This window comes from Temnothorax americanus, unplaced genomic scaffold (assembly GCF_048541705.1).
Source record: "Temnothorax americanus isolate GAGA-0224 unplaced genomic scaffold, ASM4854170v1 Scaffold5, whole genome shotgun sequence".
Taxonomy (NCBI): Eukaryota; Metazoa; Arthropoda; class Insecta; order Hymenoptera; family Formicidae; genus Temnothorax; species Temnothorax americanus.
Window position 1 is genome coordinate 2,196,876 of NW_027509657.1, and position 18,596 is coordinate 2,215,471.

General features: G+C 38.8%; 1 protein-coding gene across 1 annotated transcript in view; it reads right to left on the reverse strand.

Moving 5' to 3' along the window:
- Positions 1-18,596, reverse strand: part of Foxo (forkhead box, sub-group O) — a 170,276-nt gene that overhangs the window by 26,978 nt on the left and 124,702 nt on the right. The window lies entirely within an intron of this gene.

Consider the following 18,596-nt stretch of genomic DNA (forward strand, 5'->3'; position numbering starts at 1 on the left):
AATTATTCTTTTTTATATTATATTAGTATATTGCCGATATTTTTTTCCTATCTTAAAATGTTAAATCTGAATTTTGATATGCGCATCACCATCATCCTCTAGTGAATATATGTATAATGTCCATAAATATTACAGAATATTAACCGTCATTATATTCGGGGCTTCGTAAAATATGAATATCACACCTGTTTTATCTAAAGATTTATCTAAAGAAACAGTTTGTTTTTCCGTAACCGGGAGTTCGTCTGTTCCGAAACAAATTAAACGTTGAACAAGTTGAGCGATTTTGCATGTGACAAATATGTTATAAAATTACGTGTAGACGCCATAACGAACGCAAGGAGTACGCTCTTTTGGTCGTGCGAGATTACCGCGGAAAGAATTTTTCCCCAAGAAAGAATTTTGGCAAGAAGCCGCCGTCGATCTCGCGGGGCGAGAACAGGAGTGGACGGTGGACCGATCGTGCATCGACGACACTGCCAACAGGCTACTTTCCCGTACCGGAAATACAGCGGACGATCCCGGCGATGGACACCCGGCGATTCGAGCTTCCTATTGCTGTCGCGATCATTCCGTGGAGCGTTATAAATCGGCGCTTGTACGGCGTATACGGCTTGTAAAGTTTGAATTCATAGCATGGGATATCGGAAGGATGCGCTTCGCGATTCCTTCTTATTCGAACCGTTCGGTTCGCGATGACGTATAACAGACGGTAGGCAAAAATTTTGTGATATTTATTGTCATTATAGATTCACGATAATGTAACAATCGGTATAAATTATTGGCGACAAAAACATAACGAAAATTAATTTATTGCTTTTCCTTTATAAGTGAAAAAAGAGAAAAATAATTCATTAAAATTAAAAGTATGAAGATGAAGAAAATATTTGTGAGCTATATAAAAAATTATTTGAAGAAACTAAAAATATATTAGGTTTATACCATTATTATAGATAAAATCGATTGAATACTAGCGGTTCAAGTGTATTACGTCGTGAATATATCGTTATCGATAAAAGCAAAATGGTATAGCTAAATGATAGATTAGAACGATTCAAACGCAGTTAATAATTAATTTTGCATAATGCCATAATGTGAGAGGAATTAAACGCTAATGTTAAACAAAATGAGTAAATTAAATAAATTTTGATGCTGCTAAAACTTTTATTGTTTTAATCGTGATTATATACTTAGGTAAGAAATAACTAGTAAAATAATTCATGAGAAACTCTGCGAGAAAGATGTGATATGCTGTTCTTTCGCGTCAACGTTACTACGTTTTGGCCATTATTTTCCACGATGGGGCTCTTCTGTATAAATGTAATGTTAATTAGCACGTATACCAAGCGCGACGTCATATAACTTTGTGCGGATTTCGCATTGGGGTCGAGTGAGTATAATTTGCGAGCGTATACCTCGCGAAATACGGGGCTTAACTCGCGTTTTGTTCCCGAATAGTATTTAATGTGATATTAATTTAAATTGTTCGTACCAAATCAAAATAGCTAAAAACGTTATAACGCCGAGCAGATTAAAACGATCTCCCAAATGAGAGAGAGCAGTACTTTACGAAATTTTCAGCAAATTAGCGCAAATATATGGTGATATCGTGATTTACCGTAGATTTCGCGTCGCGGTTGAAAAGTACAGTCGAGTCGTGAGCATTCCATAAAGCACAAAGCACGCGGCTTTTATTTTCGGAGTTAAACGGTACGAAACGGAGAGAGAGCTTGCTTGAGTACGTTTAAATTACCGCTTTCCTCCATTTGTAACGACCGGCCGCTATCTTCACACTAATTGGCTTAATTTCTGCACTGATTATGCCGGTTATTCGCAGACCTGCCATGCTTCAAACGCTATGAAAACTGAGATCCGAGATGTCTTCTCAAATGGCTCGACTACTCGTGCTCGGGAAAGTGCTAAATATTCTCGCGTGTAATCGCGATCTGGTGCTCATCCAGTTTCATTTTGTTGTCACAGTTAAGAAGATCGAGTAGAACGGTATATCGCAATTTGTGCAATAATAAATATTTGACAATAACTGCGTTAGAAGTATATCAGACGATATTTCGTAAAAATCATGCGATACATTTTTAAAACAATTATCAATTTGCTCGTCAACGACTAATGAACGCTAAATGAAATTTATTATCTTGTATTAGTATGAACTAAATCCATAGTATTGTCACTCCGTCCAAGATGGAGGTCAGGCGATTTCTCGAAACGCAGAAACCGCCGCTTCAAGATGAGGTCATTTTTGCCCTTCGCGCGAAAGATTCTGGCCCGACAAACTTTAAATTACATTCGAAGGACCCGTCCTCCGGCTGTCAGTGCCGCGAAGAACGAGCTCGTCCTCGCGCGGCACAGCCCCGTCATCGGTTTCCCTTAATTTATATAGACGGAGACGCTTATTCGCACCGCTTTCTTTGGACCTCCTTCGCTTGGAGAAGAAGGCGAAGAGGAAGAAGAAATAGACGAGAAGAAGAAGAAGAGAACCAGCAGCCATATCCCCGGAAGTTAACTTTCTCCCTGATTGACGTTCGGTTATTGTTGGCATTTGCATAACTAGTCCTGCTCACTCCAGCTGCGCGCTCGAGAGGTAACTGAAAGACAAGGCCGAGGAGAAAGATGCGAAAGAGAAAGAAGAAAAGGAAGGTGACGATGGAGCGAAGGGAGGAGAGACGGAGGAGGAAAAGTCGTGGAAGAACAGAAGAAGAATGCGGGAACGGCCCGCGTGTCAAATCGAATTTGCCTCATTTGCCCTGAGCGGCGACTCCGCCAGCCAGCCAGCAAGAGAATCTATTAGAATAATTTTTATGAATCTAATTTTAAATTCCGGCGAACGAAGTTACTTTACTGTCACGCTGTCAGCGGCTCTTTATTAAGTGGTCCTCCTTGGCGGCGACGGCGCCGCCGCCGCGCTCACCCCTCGCCCCATCACCTTCACGACCCCGCGTCGCCACCACCGACGACCTGTCACCCATTGGAAAGGAATAATTTAAATAATTTCCCACCTAATTCCTCTCTGTCCGACGAGGGGAGAGAGACGTGAGCGATCCCATCCCCAAAGCCAGATTTTTCAACGACGATTGTCTAAAGTCTGGCCGTCTATGTTATTTAAATTCCATATTATAAACGACTTGCGTTCGTCTAACGTAGCCGACTAATTACGATCTTTAATCGTATAAGCAGAACTTTAACCATTTATAATTTTTTTTACGAAAGATAATCTCATAATCTTCAATTATTTACATGCGTATAACAAATTTTTAATGTTTAAAATTTTTTAACTACTCTTTTGAATTAAGTAAAATGCAATTAATATTGATTAAGCTATTTATTGTTAACAAAAGCATTTCGCAATATTATTAATAATGATTTTTTTAAAGAGTAATTTAATTTTTTACATATATAGCAAGATATTAGATTCGGCATAAAAGAATGTATAATAAAACGCGTCGTACGATATCTACATGACATTTTACTGTGGGAATTTATACTCAAGTCATTTAGCTACACGAATTATATGTTTGGCTCGATCATTAAGATTATCTGTCGGCACACCACATGCACACTCCGTACGAGTCACTTGGAAAAATATTGATAATCTCGATTTCTCTCTCTCTAGGATAGAGGTTTTTATCTCCCACGAAGAGAGGGGCTCGGTCTTCCGTATCTGCTTGACCAATTAATTGTGAAATTAGCTTAATTCATCATATACACGTCATCACTTCGTATACGTGCAGACTGCGTACAAGCATGTGTGCCCGATGTCGATCCACCCGCATACACGCTCTCGCTTACATGCGACCGAATTCGAAGCGACCTTGAGAGATACGTCGCACGTCGCACACGCGTCTTACAACTCTTACATCGCGATACATGATTGATACATTTTCGACCGTCACACATTTGTCACATGATCACTTCATCGCGTAAAATGATAAATAGGCCATTAAACAAAATAGTATAAATCAATAATCAATCGTGAACGGCGTTTTAAGACGCATATTTTAAGATTCAAGATTAATATCTGAAGGGGAGAGATATTATTTGAAAGTTTTTATCTTAATATCAACTCTAGAGTGTATTGCGCACATTATGAACAACGATGAAAAAGATTAAAAATGGTAATATATATAAAAATAAATATAATATAAAATATAATGTCTATCTGTATATATACTCCCCCTAATATAAACTGCTAAACCCTTAGATCGATCTGAACCAAATTTTGCATAATTACTCTCTAAACCCTTGCGGAAAATATAGGCTACCATGAAATCTGGACACCCCACTCCCTTCCCCCTGATTTCACCTCCTTGACACTTTATAATAATTCAAGTTTTGCGCATTATTATGTAAATAAACATTGCGTAATAAAGTATATGTAAATAGGCATTGCGTAATGATTAATGTGTGTGTGTGTGTGTGTGTGTGTGTGAAGGCGCCAGTTAATTTAAAAATATTATATCGCGGCGTGACTATAGATATAAGAAACGTCCGGGCAACGTCAGGTAGTTTAGGCTAGTAATATAATATAAAAATAACAGACATAAAACAAGTTTCCCGTGTACATATGTGTGTTTGAGATACACATTTTGGAGATGATGTGGATCTTTGAAAGATTTGCGTTAGACGCATAATATTGTGGTCATTTAATTAATCACTCTTTAATGAAAAGCTACGAGATGTAAAAAGAGATTCTGATGTTTAAAAAATAGTTTCTCCTTATGATTTTCTGCTTCACGTATAATTCTCTCATCAAATCGCAAATCGTTCTCTCACGCGAAAAACTAAAAGGAAGAGTCCCTTCCTTCCTTGATAAGGCAGCAGGTATGATAAACGGTGCGTGGAATTCCAACAGGCAGATGGAGCGCCTCGACGGCCTATATTCGCGGCTTATTTTAGAACTTTACCGAGTGGAGCCAAGCGTGCTTGCACGCACGCATACGCGTGAGAAAGTGTGGACGCATGCACCGATTGCGACTCGCTGGACATCATGCGTGCGTACGTGCGTGCGTGCGTGCTCACTTGCCGTGTGCTATAAGTAGAATCCATTCTGTGATCGCGCCGCCGTGTCGCGTTATCGAGTTTATCGATATCTACGAGGAAATGAGAAGCGCAAGTAAAACCCAAAAGCAATGTCTGTTCTCCCTTTAAATGACAGATTTAACATTTTAACTATTTGTGACGTAAACAATTATTTGAGCGCATTAATCATCGTCCATTACGAAATTTCTTTTAAAAAGTGTGAATGTTACTGTTAATCATTGCCACGCAAAGATAAGCTCATGGAATCTAATCAAGAAAAATAGGATGAATCAGATTCTAAGTTGACAATTTTCTAGCAGACTATCCTCCATTTGTTTAAGTGTTACTTAACTCTTTTAATCTTCTATCTCATCACTGCAGTATTTTCTCTCGTAAAGAGATGCGTGTATTAACTTTACGTAAATTATACTTCTATATTCATCTGGATTATCTCGAAGTTTGACAGAACGTCATTAAAGCTTTATATTGCATAATGTCCGATTAATCGATTCTTTTCGTTCTTTTAGTACAATAAAGTGTGCTACGTGATGCAAGTAACAGGACCACTTGCTGACGGAAAAGTTCTCGCTTCTCGTGTACGGAACACCCAACCAACAACTGACCGAATATAGGGCGAAAAGGGTGACTCGAAAAATATAATCGGTCACGCGTATTGCGCGCACACGAACTGGCCTATTTTTTCGTCGTCGAGAGCTTGATCTCGAGTATCGAGAAATTCCAAGCATTATATCATCCGCATATGCGCGAGTTGGCCTTTAGGCGCGAGTTGGCCAGTTGGCATTAAGCTATTGCCTGACCATCAAAGAATATCAAAAACAGCAGGTGACTGCAGCTGATTATCGCTGCAAAACCGGAATTTTCAAAATTCACTGTCAGTATTACTTATCGTCAGTATTATTTACTTGACACAAAGCTGTGAATATTAATTATTTAAGAGGAAACTCGACGTCAATGATGACGTTACGTGATTACTATGTGATTATCATATATATATGATGCTATTAAACCGAAGTAACAAAAAATGTGCCTTTGTGTTGGAGAAAAGTTGTAAAACTTCTCGAAGAGTACTTACTCTGTTATCGAATCGTGCATCAAAGTTTATAGATCGATCGTGATATCATCCATAAAAAGTGAAATTTGAAGATTGTGGTGCGTGGAATAGTGGGTTCTAACTTACTTTCTCGGGAATTTATAAAAATATGGTTTCAAGATGGGGAGAACAAATTTAAATCAATTTCTCAACTGTTTAACTTTTTAATTATTTATTTTATGTAACTAACTAATCAGTTCTTACAAAATATATAACATGTTTAAAGCAATGTAATTAAAATTTTTAGACAAGTTAACATAGATATGTTGGTCTATTTTCTTAGCTTCGGTATTTTCTTAGCTTCAAAATCTCCTAATTTGACTTAAGCTATATTTTCTGGATAAAACTTAACCACGGGTTCCACTCGTACATCGGCTCATTAACCCGCGAATACTTCCTCTGCGTTTTGTAAATTTATCAAAAGATGAATGCGAATAGCGAAAATACTGCCGCGTGCTGGCACAATTATAACCGAGCATATAGCCAACAGTGCCGGGAAAAAAGGTTTCTGGCTCATAGATTTCGGAATTTCGCGGCTGGCCGTTAAGCAATTCGCGAATACCATTCATATCCATTACGAAATCACTACATGGCAAGTTTTATATGTATACTCACTATAACTATATATACGTACATATATATACACACACACACGCACACGCGCTCGTGCGTGCGTGCGTGCGTGCGGGTGTGTGTGTGTGTGTGTGTGTGTGTGTGTGTGTGTGTGTGTGTGTGTGTGTGTGTGTGTGTGTGTGTGTGTGTGTGTGTGTGTGTTAAAATATAAAATCTACAGTGATATCAATATTTCGATATATAACCAATAAAACCTGTTTACCGATATTTTAAAAATATCCGTGAGTCAAATCAGTATATTTCTTGTAAACAGTTCTGGCAGGTGAATGTCGAATAATTTTGCAAAAAATATAATTTTGCATAATTCCGCAAGTGTCATTTGTCGAAGCAGTCTTGTCAGAAAACTAATACTGTATAAAAGATATATCTATTAGATGACTAATAACATAACAATAAAAGTATACATCGTTGATAAAAGTAAGTTGATAAAGCAATTAATTTGCGAGTAATTGAAAGTATAGCATAAATCGCTTGAAAACAATAATCAAAAAGACGACAAAAAGATATAATTTTTGCAGAATTAAACAATTATTTATTATTTTATATAAATAATATGTATCACAAAATATATAAATATATGAAAAATCTATCTTTTCTCCTTCAAAATTTTAATTTCCTGTAAATAAATTCTGATCTTTACTTATAGCTATGTAATTTATAACATTACAAGAAATAATATCTTTTGTTTTGCATAATTTTATTAATATACCCAGTACATTGCTCAAAATTAATTGAACAAAATGGCAAGAATCACGATGATACGCGAAAAGCGAAAGCTTTTGTTCCTTTTGAAACACAGCCACTGAGAAAACGAGACTTGCACTCTCAGTGGCACGGTCAGCTATGACTAGCTAATGAGATGACTTGTGCATTTTGTCCGCGTGCATCACTACGTGCGTAGCAAGACTGCATACCGCACTGTGTAGTCGCTAAATGTCAGTCCAATCTGCTGCGTGTTCGAGCCACATGCGCACAGGTACGCTCGCACTTATTCTGACGGACATTTATCACAATGAAACGATAGGGACATCGAGCCATTGAGACGTATCGCGCACTTATCTTTTACAAGCTCGTCGGTAGTATAGTCAGTAGTAGTAATAATCGGTATAGTAGTCAGTAATTACCTCGTCAGTATAGCGCAAGCGGTTAACTACTTTATATATATATATAAAACTCGTACTCTATAATAAAATTCTTTTTATATTTTCCCTAGAGATTCATGAGAGAAATTTGCAAAAATAATATTCATTTAATTTAACATAAAAATGAATGGAATTTAACTTGCGGAAGTAACGTTGGAGCCTCTATACGTACGGTAAATTTATTGTAACGTAATAATATTATATTAAATGGGAATCTTTATAATATATGCAAGATTGTATTTAATGAAAGTTTTCTTATAATTGAAAATGTTATAGATATTTGATTTATATTATCATAAAATTTAAGCCTAATTATATTTCAATTATATTTGTCAAGTTAAGGAAGTTTAAAAGGAAATAATGAAAACTTATTAGATTTTTAGTTTTAAATCGTCACGCGGAAAAAGTGTAAGATATTTTGTATTATGTATACTATATATTGCTACGAGGAGATTACAAGGCGGATATAAAAGCGCAAACTAAATATTATGAAGGTATATTATAACGCGGAAACGGACGCGTAAAAATACGCCGGCGGATATATTTACCCTAAAATTTTAATCAATCGTTCAGCCCGACAATAGCGAGAGCGTACCAGTCACAAATATTTACGCACGTCAAGTGTAGACACATTCAGAACGCACGCGGCCGGCTGGATATCAAAAATAAATAAAATATCGGGTCCGGGAACATTTTTATTAAAACGCCGCGGCGCTTTATCGCTCGAAATTATCGTCGCCGATCTCTCTCTCTCTCTCTCTCTCTCTCTCTCTCTCTCTCTCTCTCTCTCTCTCTCTTTCTTTCTCTCTCTCTATTCCCTGCTGCTGGAGAACCTCGACTAGCTCGGTCAAAAGTCCCGATAACGAAGGCGCATTTTAAGTCAATCTCGCCTCTTGTGAAATCAACCATACGTATAGGACATTCTTGTGTAACCGTACACACACGGAAAAATCTACATACGTACAAAAATCCGTACGCATATATGTATATTTGGATCCGCGCATACAGATGACACACACGTGTGTATGACCATACAGAACACGCATACCGCACATACTCTTTTGGACGAAGTTCGCCTTGGCTGAGGAAGAGCCTAATACCGCGTCGCGGGCATTACGCAAGCAAAGTGCGTAGGCCAAGGCGCCAAGCATGATATCTAGCGGGTGTCCGCTTATCATCTAACGAACGATCGATTAACGAGACGTTTAGTCGAGAAGAGACACGTTGTCATACTAATTACACAGCTGTAAGTTTCGCTTCGCATGTTCGATACTCTCCATATAGCGCGAACGTACAATTACCCAGTTATATTGGATCAAGTCCGCGCAATTTGTCGAATATCGTTTATTGGAAGCACATAAAGCGCGATGTCTATTTATCTAAATTTATTTAAATTAAAGTGCCACTTTTTTTTTTATTTAAAAATCTCAATAACGTTCACTTGCTGAACTGAGTAGTTTATGTAACGATCCAATTGTTCAGGGATTTTGGAACGAAAAAAAAGCGAAGATAAGAGCCTAGGCTGAAAGATATGTAATTAAATCATTGGATTGCACTCTTATAAGAAAGAAACGCCTCGTTATAGCGTATACGATATTTTACGTTTTCTTTGATCGGAAATTTCTCTCAACTTATCGATTAGACAATTATAACTTGAGCTCTCTTTGAATTTAGGTTTAAAATTCCGTTACAGAGCTTGGAATTTTCAAAAAACAGGTTTTTATAGTGGGGATTAATTTCGGCGTAGTTTTCAATATCGATTTAATTCCTGCTCGCGACCCACATACGCGCGAAATTATGTAATGAAAGGCGTAAGACCTGAGTGTATTAAAAAGCAGCCGGGCGGTTATCGATGCGTGACACCGAGAACCTATCACGGTCTACTTAGCGACGTCGGTCGTTGTAAAATCAATTAAACCACTCTTAACCGTGATTTTTCCTTATTTCCTCCCGTTTTACCCATCCGTCCCACTGTGTGATCATCGAGCAGCCGCGTTCAATTGCTCTTGCCGCGTTGTAGAATCAATTTTTCATCAAGTCAGGTCATCATAAACATAGCTATCGACTATGAAATTTTTCTGCATGTTTAAAAAATTGAAAGGAAGGAAGGAAGGAGAGAAGGATCGCAAAATTTATCTGATATATCTTGGAATATTAATTTATGTATTCTCTCAACGCGTAAAATCAAGATAATTAATAATAAAGAAAAAGATCAACAAAAAGTAAATTATACTATTAGCACATATAAATAGCATAAGAAATAATGTACAGAATGGACCATAATCACGTGCCTCTCCAATCGCGAATATTAGAGAACGACGAAGAGAACAATGATTTTTATCGACGGGGTATAGATAACTGCGGAATTATACAGTGCTAAAAATTTTAACGATATTACGAGAAGGAGGGAAAAAGGAGAGGTTGAGACCTCTACGCCGCACGATTTATGGATCGTGCGCGCAATTACGACTGAAACGCAGCAGACAGGTTTATTGCAAACGACTGGTCGACCAATCGCAGCGCGCGTATGAGAGGCGTGTGTAAACGTCGTGGTTCGATTAGAATTTCTAATGGGGCATGCTGTACTGTGCGCGCCTACAACGCGTCAGAAACGCGTGGCCGTCTCGCTTGATCGTGTCAGATATAAATATTGCTCACGAATTCCGAAAGTATTTTTCCGCAACGTTTCCGTGAGAGTATCGCGCACCGTTGGTCGACTGCTCACTTTCGCCTTATTAAAAAAAAAGTATCCACAGGCGATTGGTTTTTAATTTAAATATTTTTTTATTACTGTCCGATGGAGAGAACCCATGTTATAACTTGAGGACATAAAAAACTTAAAAACTTGTTATACTGAAAACTGATTCACTAAAAATTCTATTCTTGGCTGGAACAGAGCTCATATTGTATATAATATCTCAACAATTTTATAACGTATTAATTTTAAGCTAAATTATATAAATTTTTCAGTTCCAAGTTCGAAAGGAACAAATTTCCCAGGAGAACGTTATATATTATCCCGAAATCTTGAAAGGGTTAATGCGAGAATTTCCGAGAGTTGGAAGGACGCAGGGTATGAGATAGGAAGGGCGTCTTATCGACGCGTTCGTACGAAACACAGGACAGGCAAGGCGCATAATGAGAATAAACGCCTAACGGTTAAGGACGGCCAGATCAGAGACTGGTATTCGATCCTGAATAATTCATCGGAAATGCACGCTCGATTAGGCAAGACCGCAAGCCCGCGGTCACCCCCTAGAAGCGTCGCGTCGGTTGGCGCCCTTCTTCGCACTTCAACCTCGCAGACGTTACTGCGACGTTATAGTTACGTCATTATATACACTTACGAAGGGCTTACTGAAAACTAGGGAAATTCAGGTCGTCGTCAGGTATCATTTTTTAACTTGTGAAATCAAATGGAAAAGATTTATAATCCCAAGATTTGTCACTTTTATGAAAAATTAAGGATAATGGGAGAAGTTTTGTTTCATTAGAAATACATACTCTACTAGGACATGATAATTAATTCTTGAAAATGTCCGATTTTTCCTAATTTTAATACGACATTATCATCTTCCGAGCGCATCAGTAAATAATATAATTTAATTAGTTGCAATTTCCGGAAAATCAATTCTTATACAAGAATGAAGAGTGTGTCTTATTATATATATCATGAATTTCCTTACAAATTATTTTATTTCTTTCGTAGAAGATTTCTTGCAATTAGAATGCCTTACTCGTAATTTTTTGGAAATAAAATTATGCGGCAAAATAAGAAAACTGATCAGAAAGTGGAATTCCAATTACCGGACGTCTGCAGCAGTAAATTCTATATCATTTATGATTAGGTTACTTTCTCTATATTATTTTTTTCTTAGGATAAGGTTAGTAGTAGCAGCGAGATAATTGGCCACGGAAAGGAAATTCCGATTGCCGAAGACACGCGATAGTCAATTTCGTCTCAATACACAGAAAAAAGGCTTGGCAAAGGGTTATATATGTTGAAATGTAAAAATTCATTTATAAAAAAATTAATTTTTTCGCAGTATACTTTTTAACCGGAGCATGCGTGTCAAGTAATAATTAGAATCGCGTATTGACGATGCATGGCTGCGACAAAATATGTTGTGTTATGCGCGTGGATATTTTTTATGAATTTTTTTCAGTACATATTTCCATAATACAGGTGCTGAAAATTAAAAATTATATTTCATATAGTTTGCGCGCCTCTTATTATTCCATATAATTTATGCAGACTTACTTATAAATAGATACATCTTTTGCACTTTAATTTTCATCCATGATTTATCGGTCTTCAGTTTTCAATTAAGATAATTATTTTACGTAGAAATCTCTGTAAATAAAAGTTATCTTTACATATAGAACATATTTTTATTCCATAAGAAACAAAGATTTTAAGAACATTAATCCATTTAACTTTCCCACGTGAAATATTTCTGTAACAAAACGTCACTATACACAAATCAACGAGGAATAATTAAGATTTACGTCGGATTATTAGCATTTCGATAGTCATCGTGGAATAGCGGCGAGAGAATCTCCTTGAGAACTAAAACGCGGCCCTCTCGCGATTATATCCCCGTCTCGTCTCTCCCCGCGAACATTATTCCTGATTAAGGGCAGAAGCTGGAACGTCGAGATGCTCGCGGCTCGTTCTTAATTTCCTGCGAGTCGGAATGCCGTTATTGACCGGCGTATGCCGTTACGACAGTCGCGCACGTGTGCGGTGTGCACGATGTGTGCATGCATGAAGGAAGCTGCGATTCTATTTATGCAATCCTTTTGTGTCCCGTCCCTTTGGCGACTCTTTTGGTTTCTCGCTGTCCGCCCCTTTCCTCTGTGCCGCGACATCGCCGCATTTCTGCTTGAAGGAATGCACACCGGGCGGCATTCCTTATTGGCATTAATGGAGGAAACGTCGAGGCCGCCTAGTTCGAGTACCACTCCTACGGGCTTGTAATAGGGGCAAGTACGGAAGAGGCCGCGATGAAGTGACCAGAACGGGTATTGCGATGTTAAACGGAGGAGAGTGGATCCGTGGAACGGACACCGAGTCACCGCGACGTCACGTCAGTCAAATATATGCTCCAACGAATTTACGTATTCCGGAGTTCGCGCATATCGGCCGAAGTTTCGCGCTTTTCGAGTTTCTATCAAATTGGATGAGCTGTTGGCTGAAATGTATAAAAATATATCACATATAATCTTTATCTGCGCCTCGTCGTAATCGAAACTTTTTTTAAGAAAGACACCGATTACTGTAATCCAAACGAAAAGTTTGTAAAAAGTATTGTTGCGATTCCGTAGTAACCGTGGTAACGTGGAACGACGTACCGCGGTTTTCTAGAGTAAGAGAACCGGATCGAACGTTTGATCGATGGATCGGGAGCGATGCTCGGCGTCGAACCGCAGGTTCCGTAGAAAAGTGGGTTAAGAAGTCTCGAGGAGCGTTAGGCCTCTTTTATGCATACGCTTTTTGCGATGTCGTCGTTGCAGCACGGTAGTCATCGCGCAGTCCGAAGACGAGACATATGGATCGATTTATACACACTCGAATGACAAGTGTCACAGTGCTGCCTATCTACTTTCGTAACATAGAAAAGTTTTGATATAATGATATGTTGTAACGATGCAAGTATAATTGTAAAAAATTCTAATTTAATCGTAAGAACAAGAATATTGAAAATTTGAATCCAAATATATGAAATATTTCTTTATTATTAAAATTATCAAAATTATCAATTATAATCTGTATAACGAAAAGAAGACACAGCACATTAGAGTAATCTCAAATTTGAAGGAAAATTCTTGTCATATAGTTTTCTCTCTAAAACGCGTTGAAGGGGTCTTTTATTTATAATCTTTTTTTTTTTATATATATACGTCGAAGTTATTCTAAGTTTGGTTTCATCAACTTGTTTAACTTTATGCGACCGTAACTCAACCTAAATACTTCAACGGAGGCGCTATCCAATCGCATTCAAAACTACATTTGTCTTTCCGAGAAAACGAATAAACGAAACTTTCCAAAAGTGGAACGTCGGCCAAGAAGGTACCGATTCATCTTAAATTTCGCAGTCGACGAGACGTATCGTCGCTGCTTTTATATTCATCCCTACACTAGCGGTGACACTAACGGCGATCTTGCGCGCGGCCTACAACCGTGTCGCCCCTAGCTGCCGGTTTTCCCGGTAACATTGGCGATTCTAAACGTATATAGTTCAATTCCTTTCTGGGTCAGGGGAGATTAATTGGCCGTAACCGGGAGTACTGTTGTATTATAGTAGTAATGTATCCCCCTTTGCCAACTTATAATAATGATAATTAAGAACAGCCGTTTAATTGACTAAGTACCCATTTAAGAAAACCACGCTTAAAATCAGTGATAAATTGCAGTCCGTGTACCTCGAAGTATATATGTGGTTTAATTAAAAAAAGATTAGTATAAAAGAAAAAAAGAAAAAAGGAGTTAAGACTACATACATTACAATACTAAAATAGAATATACGTGTAATTCCATATATTATTCGATAATATGCGAAGAATTTCATGAATATTTTATTTGGCTAAAATCGTAGCGATCAAAGTTTGGACGGAAAATAAATGCTCACACGATATGTGTGATCTTCAGTTAACCATTTTTAAGACACGTTCTCTGGGGCTGCAAATAGTACAAAAGGGTTGAGCCTTGACCCAGAAAAAAGCTCGAGCCCTTTTCATCGAGTGACGTCGACTCGTACGTTCTACTGAGGGAATACACGTGGATGCGCGTATAACTTTTTTCAATATAAAATACTGAGGTCAAGCAGAATATAAACGCCAGTTTAGAATTTAGAACCTTATGAATTTTAAGTCATCGCGCGAGCGCATTTGTACATAGACGTAAAATCAATTGACAACCGAAAGATTCTAAATTACTATCGTACAAATATAATATTGTAGTTTAATTAAAATTTCCAAAGATGTCATGTATCATTTTAGTTGAATTAAAAACTGTTTAAATATTATAATTATATTAATAATAACGTCTCTTATCTTTTTAGTTTTTTTTATTTTAATAAATAACAATGTATTTTAAATAAAAACGTATTAAAATGGCCTTGAATACGAGATAGTAACGAGCTCTAACGTGAGGATTAAATGACTCGCGAGCTCTTTTGTTTACTAATATAAGATTGGCGATGATCCAGCAGTACTCGAAACTTTAATAAACCAACCGTTCGGCATTCAATTACGTCAGTCATCGTCTGCAGAATGTAATTAAATTTTGACACGTGTGGCACGTTTCTCTTGTCGTAATCGATTCATCCAAATCGCAACGCGATGTCGCTAACCGTTAAACGAAGTTTTTGTTCTCCACTTATCATTTCTAATGTACATTTTACAGTAAGCATATGTTAAATTTAGTTATTTATGTTAAACTATTTTTAACGTAGCTTAGTTTTATTGATAAACTATTAAATTATTTAACAGATCCAAATACGATTTCTCATATTGTACAACATTAAATTTCTTTCATTACTTACTGTTAGTATCTTCTTAGCTATTAAGTGTTAAAAAATGCATATTGCAATAGAAAAAACGATTATATTATCTTTCCGTAATACGATAAGTTTCTCAGCGATTAAAAGCTTAAACAATTCATAAATATTAATACTCATCATTTCCGGATTCCTCCAAGATGAAAATTTCTCTCATTCACGTATAAGAGCAATCTTTCATCACATATGCGAACGACTAAACCTTGACCTACAAGGCTGAAATCTTCTTAGTAGAAAGCTTTAACGTATTTGTCGCCCCTAAACCGCCCTATGGTGGTTCTCTCTCCGCGGTCGATAGAAAATCGAGCATTCATCAGCCTTCGTCGTCGATAGGCGCGCTCCCGCGGGTGTGGAGGAAGAAGGTGTGCGCTCACAAACGCTCAAGTGGGGCAAAAGGGAACCACTTAGCCGAAACTGCAGGAGTCTGGGAGTCAGCAGCTATTCGGCAGACGTCACTGGCGCCAGCGGACTACCTTAAACCTCGGCCACCCCCTGGCCGCCTCCGTCCACCCCTGCCGCCGCCGACAATCTCATTCCCCAAAAGCGTCGCAAGAATTATAAAGTTGGTGGAGGAGAGAAGAGAAAGAGACGGGGAGAAGGGGGACACGAGAAAGAAAAGACTTCTTCCCTTGCCATCCAACCCTTGTCAGGCGAGCGCGACTCGTCCTCCCTCATTCCGCAACCTACATGCTCTCTACCTCGATCTATCGTTGCATCTCTTGGTCTTCCCCCTATCTGCCCACTTTGTTCCTATTCTTCGCCCCTTCTTCCCGCCTTCTCCTTCCCGCGCGTACCGTCGCTCTTTCCCTCCCCCCCTCTCTCTCTCTTTTCTTGGTGCTTTTTTGTTTTAACTGGGAAGTTTTCGCGAAGGAACTGATCGGGAGCGGGCGAGTTTCGAGTTTCGACCGCGAGTTTACGAGCGGCACGGATCCGAAAATCTGTTCTCCATTAGCGCGACGCCGACCGGAAGTCGTTCAATTAGAGTCATGTGCCGTGTGATCTCGAAATAATCCGGCGCTCGAGAGACTCCATTGTTATTTCGGACGACAAAAGTTTCGCCGAGCGCGCTCTCATTTAATGAGGGACGCTTCTCGTAGTTTCGCAGTTTCCGCTCCGTGGCCGAGACTACTCTCGCGAGTAGTTTTACAGGGCGATGGCGGGATAAGGCCGGACTTCTCCTTATTCCTTTATCGTCGCGCTCGATAAAACGAAGCGATTCTCAGATTATCACGTTATCAACCCTCTTCTCGTTATCCGTTGCTTGAGAGAAAATGACGTTTCGTCATTGGTGTTGAATATGGAAAACGGAATGAAAATTTTTATTTACCCTGATTTACAGTTATTAGTGATATTAACTGATTATATAAAACAAATACGTTTTAGGATAAAGTGCCAATTATCACAGATCGAATCTCAGACTTCAAGCTCAATAAATTTATTTCCGCTACTGCCTTAGGGGGAATTTTAGCCTGTAAAAATGATTGAAAATATTTTCTCAAACGATGGGAGAAATTTTTCCATGCTACGCGAAGAATTACCGCGGAATTTTTCCTGTCACCGTCACGGCAGCATCGCCGTCACGTTGAAACGTCCGTGCCTCGAAGCGCGTTTCTTACGCGTCGCGTTGCGCTTCGCTCGCTGCGGCGGCGGTATCGGTTTTATCCAAACCCTCGAATTTATGCCCTTTCCGCCAGACGGTAAATGGATATACAGTCGGACGAAAAAAAAATAAAGAGAGGAAGGGAGAGGGGATGCGAGAGAAAGAGAGCGAGGAAGGAAGAGAGAGGAAACAAAAAGACATCGATTCCCCTCGAAACTAACGGAGATCGGTGTGCATACCGGTTTCATACGCACAACAAACTACTGGAACGGCCGGAGGCGTTAATATACCGGGGCGTAAGCCCGGGGGCGGTATTTTTTCGTCGCTCGTGCGCGTTCGCCACTCTGAAAAATATTTTTCTGAAAGCTAATATCTCTCTCGGGCCGATATTCCGCCGTGTAAATAATATCCGCGCCCGTAGGAACAACAAAGTAGGCTGTCATGTGAGTGCAATCGCCAAAAGAGGTTGTCCGGGGGGAAAAAATGATCCGCTCGCGTGGCCAAACGCTCGCGTCATTTTTTCTCGCTGTCTGCTTGCCTGCTTGCCGCATTGCGCTTTGCTGCCGCGCTGACGATGATGTGCAAGATCAAGAAAAATCGGCGGCCGACGAAAATGAGATCAGCATATTGTTGACGATCGCACGAATGAGTGAAAATGTGAGCGTAAGCATGAAATATACGCCTATATTCAGTTCTATATAAATTCTGTTTCATTAATTTTATCGACTTCTTATATCATGTTTTGTTTAATTTTTTTCATTTTGTTAATTTAATCCTTGATTATTTAACTTCATATTTTTTATCTCATTGTTAAAGAATTGTAATGATTTGAGAATGAATCGTGGGCAGTTGCGTTTCGTTCTCGACGGTTCTTTTTGTAACACTCGAAAAACATTATTGCGTCGATCACGCAACTACGCAGATTGCAGAGAGGAAGCCAACATCCAGTCAGTTGCAATTGGCTACCGGAAAGCACACGCCAGAACGCCAGAATTACTAGCGTGTGATTAATATCGTCGAACGTTTATCCGTGCATTCGTACGACATTTTTATCCTCATTAATGTTACAACGACAATGATGATTACGACGAGGACAACGAGACGAGATGGTAGGATAAAGCTATATACAAATTACATTGCACTTTTGTGCGTGTATTAAAGATTAAAAGGCACCGATAGCGAAGTGGCAGTTATTTTAGTCGCTTTATTGCGATATACTAACAGCAAAAACAATTTTCTCCGAGAAATCACGTTACATTTCTACCTCGTCCTCCTCCTCTTGCTCTTCCTCCTCTTCCTCCGTTAACGAAAGAGAGACGAGGTGTAAAAAAAAAAAGGAATCGACGTAAAGAACGTGAAAACGTTTTAATTTTTATCGCAAGCTTCATGTATGCAGAATACTCCGTTGCAGAAAGAGACAGATCGCATTATCTGGACGCGATTGCCAGTGTAATTTCGTATAAATTTTCCAAGGTCGCTGCAAAGCGACGTGAATATTTGTGCACGCCGTAAAC